Source organism: Ruditapes philippinarum, unplaced genomic scaffold, assembly GCF_026571515.1.
Source record: "Ruditapes philippinarum isolate M1 unplaced genomic scaffold, ASM2657151v2 ctg12994_1_1_1_1, whole genome shotgun sequence".
In the NCBI taxonomy this organism is placed as follows: domain Eukaryota; kingdom Metazoa; phylum Mollusca; class Bivalvia; order Venerida; family Veneridae; genus Ruditapes; species Ruditapes philippinarum.
In genome coordinates, this window is record NW_026860987.1 from 1 (window position 1) to 7,600 (window position 7,600).

Genomic DNA, 7,600 nt, shown 5'->3' on the forward strand with positions numbered 1-7,600 from the left:
GATTTTGTGAGTTTAAGTTTCCGAGGTTAAGTCCTTTGCAAAGCACTGAGTTTTCGCGGATTTGCTTTTCCGCGACACACACGCGGACGAGGTCCGCGATGAAAATACTTATTTCTCCCGCGTATGATAATGTTCATCAGTGGAGAGTGTTTCAAATGAAGTTTGGAAGTTGTTAGTTACATGTTCTCTCAAGGTAACTGGTTTATACTGGTTCAGAATCAGGTTACTGTTGTCAGATACAGGTAAACTTTATTTTCTCTATAAAATATAAAAGCAATTTAAGAATCAGTTTATTGGTACATCTACAATGGTTTTTTCAAAAAAAAAAAAAAAAAAAAAACAACCTTGAGTCCATAAGGACACGTTTTTGTTTTTCCTTATTTAGTCAGATCTGGAAAATGAATCGTAGTATAAATGATTATCACGAAATTGGTGCTAAATAATTCTTAATTATATATCATATCTTGACAGTTAAATATACCTAATTGCATGGCTAATTGCTAATAAAAAGATGTTTAAAAAATAAACTGGGCAAATGTTGAAAGTTTTATGGGCTTCTTGTCCAGAGCACAGACATTGTTATTTCTAGTGCATATGCATTATTGTTTATTATTACAAAATGTTTAAAATATTTATTATGTTCAGTTATCTTTTTCCATGTGCCACTTACGCAACAGAGTTCCCGGTTTAAATTTCGAAACGGCTGTATGGCATAAGGAAATAAGTCGCCTGAATGGTCAAAAGAGTGATCCCATAACACCAAAGATCATTGGTCACAAATGAAACGAATGCTTGTGGTATTAATTGGTTAAAAAAGTCAATTCAATGACCGTCCCATACCCAACTTAATTATTTGGTGAACTAAAAGTGTGTGAAAGACCCGGATGCCCTTATATATGTTTTAGACACCGGATGTACAGTCCTTTCTTTTGTAAAGAAAAATAAGTGTATGTTAAACCAGATCTGAGAGTGACCTTGACCTTGGAGCTAGAGGTATGTCTTGTGCATGACAAATCGTCTCATCAAGCTTAACATTTGTGCCAATTTATGTCGAAATCGCTTGATGCATGACAGAGTTACGTGCAGGAAAAAATATTTTCTAACTGCTGACCTTTGACCTCAAGTATGAGCTACACTTTAGAGTCCTGCGCATGACAGGACATTTTATCATGCTTAACATTTGTGCCAATTTGTGTAAAAATCCCATGAATGACTACGTTTTGGGCCGGTCAATGTTTTTGAAACACACGCACTGACAGGGGTAATGCTATATACATGTATATCCCACCTTTTCATTTGCATGGCCGGGGCATAAAAATAACCCACTAACAACAGATACTAGATTATTTTTCTAACAGTGAACATTAGAGTAACTTATACATAATCTAGTGGACAAAAGGAGTCAGTTTACTCGAAGTAAGCGAACGGTCAATAAAAAAATAAGAATATCTCGTCTAAAAAGTACCAATGGCTTCAAGGTTCAGCCCATCCGAGTCAATGATCCTAACTCAAATAGCGGATATCGTGAAAGCGCAAAGACAATTTAGACAAGGGTAATTATTTTCAAATTGAACATATTTTTAAATAATAAACGAAAAGTTTCAAACGATTTGTAGATTTAATTCAAAAAATGGACAATAGCACCAAATAGTACGTATATTTTATTTTCTTTTCAAAATTGAAATTTTATTTGTACTACTCAGATATTATTCAAACAAAATGCATATTGTCCCATGCACTAAACTTGTAAACGTAGTTCTTGTTACACCTGTTCCTAATTTTAAAACGATGTAAACATATTAATAATCCCTGTTCCCTTCTTGTAGACGCATTGCAAACATTTCATGTACATATGAATACGATATTTAATCAAACTGTGCATCCCCTTCACCATCATCGTCGACAATATCATCATCGTCGTCATCGTCGATTCAGCTTCAAGTTCCTATTTTGGAGCGCTACGTTGGATCGCCTGCTTCTGTTATTTCCGGTCCACTTGGAAATTCAGTAAGAGTCATTTCGGGTGGTGCAGTCTCAAAAAACGACTTCAAGTTTCTTTTGGCCCCAGCCGATATACAGATTTTCAAAGTATCTATAGAGGTAACAGAATAGGAAAAGTTGATATGACTCAAAATACAATTTAGTTGGAGCAAGGTCTGTCATGTAATTTGAAACTTGTCCAAATTTTTAAACATTTACTTTGAACAAACGTATAAACACTTTCTTACTTTTAAACTTAACTTGTGCAATCGAAAATTTGACGATTATATTGTAAAGAAAACCCTGCTAATTTCTATTCTTTTGTTCAGCGGTTTTCAGAGGCATGTATGCATTAATTATCATTCTATACGGCGATCAAGACTTTTTCTTGAAGAAATATTATATATAAGTATCGTGGTACATGGTAGCCTGCATGTTTGATGTTTAAAGTATGTACTCGAAATGTTTTATTATTAGCTAGCACATGACAGCCATGTAATCAAGCAAAATATACATGTATATGACACATTAAAACTTAATACTGTGCTCTTCACGGTACTTAACGTTTTGAAGCAAGAAAGAAAACAATATATAAAACTGATGGTACAGAAATTGTCATAAGCTGTAACATATAGGTATTTTCTGCTGTATGACACAAGGAAACAACCACATGTTTAGTCAAAATTAGTTTAAATGAGCCAGACGTAGACCATATGTCGGCCATTTTGCAAACACGGAATTAGTGATGTCGAGTATACTTCCTGCTTTGGCACCTACCCATACATTAGACTGGAGTACAGCAATACCATATTCCGGTACAAACTTACAACTTGTTCGTGCTAACCAAGCAGGGCTTCTTCCCACACCTAGTGGCAAAGTTAAATGGAACCATTAGAAGTTAAATTAGCTTGAATTCGCAATATTGAATAAACGTCATGCCAAATGCGTCTCATATTCACCCACCATATGAGATGAATTATGTCTGGTTGTATTTAGTGGGCAACTTATTTAGAAAATACATGGCTCGGCTTAAATATTGAATGCCGATATAGACCTTTTTACGACGCGGTCCGTTGCTATGAAAAATCGACCCGAATAAGAATTTTCTCGCGCATGCGCAATCTGCGTAGGGCAGAAAATCCTTCGCCCAACATAGAAATATAGTAGAAGTTCATAGACAATACCGAGTTAGTTCAAGGTAAACGGTAGAAAATTATATGAAAAAGCTTTTAACAAATATAGAAAAGATGTCTTATAGCTTTGAGGGAAGAATGTCATAAAAAGGCATGGAAAAGATACTTGTTTAAGAATTTACGATCACGGACCTGACACTAGCTGAGATCATTTTTTAAAGAAGATGTGTAAATTAATGTATCTATTAGCAAATGAAAAGTCAACTTATTTGCTGTTGAAATAGTTCATATAAAAACAAAAGAAATTTTAAAACATGAAATCGAGATTAATTATAATTCTGAAAAAAAATATCAGAACAGGTGATAATGCATTTTTCAATATGTTCAATATATACCTGATTATATATATCCTTTATCCGATTTGCCTGTGATGCAAACAGAAAAAATTAAGTCACATAAATAGATTTTAAATAATTAATTATTTTTTTCAAAATTTTGAGAAGTTAAGATTGGTTGTTTGGAAGAGATATAACACACATTTTATCCGGTTCTTCGTAATACCACCGATTTATATTACATAATATAAATCCGTGGTAATACATGATATTTTTAATAATGCACGTCACACAATTTGTCCCTTCTCAAAATCCATAAACATTGATCGGTATATTTAAACGTTACATAAATTACCATTTTAATAATATAAGCGTAACTGATTAATTATATCATGGTTTTTATAAAATTCCCGGTTGAATGAACAACCGTTGGCGTGCCAATTTGTTTGACACTTGCCGCCTGACCAATATCCAGTTATTCAAAGGAAGTGTACAATACAAATTGTGTAATATTATACAGGGGTAATAAAGTTTTATCTATAACACCCTGCTGTTTCAATTTAAATTACTGATGAAGAAGTCGTCCAATTATAACTTAAACCACGGATTTATATTACAAGGATCGGACACTTTCGTTTAGCTTAAAGTCCCGTCGTGCGCATGCGCGTAATCGGATAAAGGTGGACAGAATGAGATGGCGGAACGCGCGGAGTACGAAATATGACAGATTTTCACCGGAGTATGTGGTGTTATTGCAGCTTTGTGAAAAATTATACACATATGAATGTATTGATGCAGTATTATTTTGTGTCGCTAAAGTATTAATATATGAAAATATGCTGATAGAACGCTGCAACGCTTAGTTAAAAAATACCTAATTTAAAAAATACTCGCCTATTGTTTAGGCATACTCTCTACACTTCGCCGCCCTTTTACTTCAAGCACGAATTATTACCGCGATTCAGAATAAGATAATTATTTTTTACATGGTTTAATGATGGCATTGCAAAAAAATGTTTCTTGATTGCTAAAAAACTTTTAAAGAAATTCATGTTTGAAATGTGTCTTTATTTCTGTGAATTATTTCCAAATGATTTGTACATTTTTTATTTGATTACCTGTATATTAGTATAAATATAGTAAATATTCCACTAATAAGTGTATTAAATATATTTTCAGACCATTCTAGACAAGCATTCCTATAGATGAATTCATTAGATTGGCAAGGAAGAAACTTTTATTGGCATAGAGAACAGCTGTTTTATAATATTATTTTTTATTTTGACACATACTTTTTTCATGGTTATCCTTAACAATTCACGTCAAATGATTTATTTATCACATGTTTATTTTCATTATTTTTCAGAAAAAGGACTATACAAATTTAGTTGTATATTTTCAATTTCATTTATAAATGTTAATAAAGAAAATAGATTTACATTGTATTTATATATATCCTCTTCAGAATCATTTTCTTACCACATATATGCCATGGACTGTAGTTAAAGAACGCGCATATACAAAATATACATTCAAATTCTATTTGTTTTTGAAGATTGAGTGTTGCAATTATCACATGTAACCTGGTAATGAAAGTTTGGAAATTAAGTTTTTTAATTATCACTTAAACCCCCCCCCCCTTCAAAAGTAATTAAACTTGAAAGAAATTTAAGCGATGTGTAAAAAATAATCAACAGTTACTTTTATTTCGCAAAATACTGACTCAAACTGTAAATATTTTTATTGTTTTTCTAGCGTTACATTAAAAAGTATCATAAATATCTTTCTACAGGCATTCAAATAAAAAGAATAATTAAAATATACGGATTAAAATATACGAGTGACATTAAAAAGGCCCGAATCGAGACAGCCACACGATTTTACGATGATTGTCTACTTCACTGCACCGACATTTGAAAACAGATTTACAAAAAATAATAATGATATAAATGATGAATGAAATTTAAATATTCTATGAATATGGCAATATTGACAATCTCGGCAATATTTTGTACTAAAAAATGAATAAATTTTCTTCACGTGTAAAGGCCGCAATACATTACCCGTAAAACAATTGTGCGTTAATAAATTTGACTACATAACCCAATAAATCTTAAATATTGCATCTTTGATCATCTGTGAATAACTTACATCGGCTTCTTTTTTATTTTGAAACTGAAAGTATTATGGTACCGTAATAATAAATTTCAAATACCTGCTTTTTATATAAAAAATGTAAATTTACCGCGGATTTCGTCAAGTTAATTTCTTAACCGTCGTTGCGGACAGATAAACTGTACCTTTAAAAAATAAATTAGATATTTGAATTAAACAAATATTTTTCTTCAACATAAACTTTAAATTTCCAAAATCGGATAATAAATGGAAAAGTTATATGGTATTTTGTAAAGTAGGTATCCGTTGTAATATAAATCCGTGCTTAAACAAACGACATGTGTGTGCCCTTTTTGACCATTGAATTATTGCTCCCGCACATTTTCGTAGATCTGTTAAAAAATAAATTCAAGTTTTCAGTACTAACCGCCTTAATTCATCCCAATATTAATATTTTTTGGGTGACATAACATGAAATCGCATCTTTTAAAGCCTTAAAGTATGATAGTCTGTAGACATCGTTAGTGCGTATTGCCCTACGCAGAATGCGCATGCGCGAAATGCAACATTCGTTGCTATGGAAAATCGTATTGTAAAAAGGTCTATAGATTGGAATTCCAGGGACACATGTAATCGTTGAACAGACATCAAGGGAGATAGCAAGAGGAGTTAGTAAAGGTGGTCCAGGTTCCGGTTCTAGTTCATTTCTTCTTCTTCCTCGTCTTCCTCCTCGTTGGTTGTGCTGGGTTCCACCAAGTCGCTCTTCCCTGAATATGTATTAGTTGAGAGTTAAATTCTAATTTTTACATTTCTACTAGACTAGCTAGGGTTCTTATGGGAGTAATCAAACAAATAATTAAATGTTGCGATTTTATACAAACACTTGGGTATAAATTATTTTCATTCTAATAAATTATTTAATAAAATTGAATTGGTCATTTTGTTTGTTAATTTGTTTCATTTTTCGCCTTTTCCAACAGTATTTAAGTCATATAGGCGGGTAGTTTCCAAACTATCTAGCAATATTCTTACTTAATAATTTAAATGAAATAGCTATCCTGCCATATATGTTTGTGTAAATATCATTTGTTATCTAGGGAGAGGAACTATATAAAAGTTTTCTTTCGTTCTAATCCCTTTCAATTTATGTAACACTTATTCACATATAAAATGTAATATATGTAAAATATTGAAATAAATATGTTTAAACTAACCATCGTTCCTGGAGAGTTACACCAGTACTAGACTACCTTCCTCCGTGCTAAACTACCAAACCAAAGCATCTCCCTGGGATCGAACCCACGCCAGAGAGGTAACTGGATTAGAAATCATCGACTCTAACCCCTCGACCACGGAGGCGGTATGAATTGGTCAAACCATACATAAGAGTAAGTTGCAAGTCACTAATTTAAATTACTCAAATTTTGACGACACTCGAATACCCTATAACTTTAACAGAAAAGCATTTTCGAAGGAATGGTTTGGAATATTTAATAAAGAAATGTTGACGTTTACGAATCTTATGATAAAACGATTTACGAGAATTATCGTGAGAAAAATAAGTTTTTGTAACTTAAAAAAAAGCCGCATCTCATCGGAAAGTGTGGTTATTTTCAGTCAAAATTCACGTGAAGTAAAGCTTGCACAGGGCCAGAAATTTTTGTTAGCATGCTCCTTTGGATGTTGACTATGAATCCATAACATTGATTTACTCGAACACAGTTGGGATAAGTTAAAATAAGATGAATACTTACCGTCGGTCAATTGTGTTTTCGGCTCCGACATGTATATACTGGTACGGCTGTCGACGCTTGAACGGCTGTCTGCACATTTGATTGTACGGTGTGTAACATCATATCTATAATTATATCATTCATAAATATGTTCTATTAATAACTTCTAAGATAAAAGGAAATCCTCTGAGGTCCCGTAATTAAAATTCGATCTTTTACATAGATTAGCTAGGGCAGTAAAACAAACAAAAAATATGTACAATGTGAGTAATGTACTTTTTATTGAAAATTTTGAACTGCTAAA

At 32.5% G+C, this 7,600-nt stretch overlaps 1 long non-coding RNA gene across 1 annotated transcript; it reads right to left on the bottom strand.

Annotated features, from left to right (window-relative positions):
* Positions 1-1,599: 1,599 nt before the first annotated feature.
* Positions 1,600-5,088, bottom strand: LOC132714140 (uncharacterized). Its single transcript, XR_009623527.1, has 2 exons — positions 2,758-5,088; positions 1,600-2,092 (listed from the first exon to the last, which is right to left on the bottom strand). It is a non-coding gene; the product is annotated as an uncharacterized LOC132714140 (long non-coding RNA).
* Positions 5,089-7,600: the final 2,512 nt, after the last annotated feature.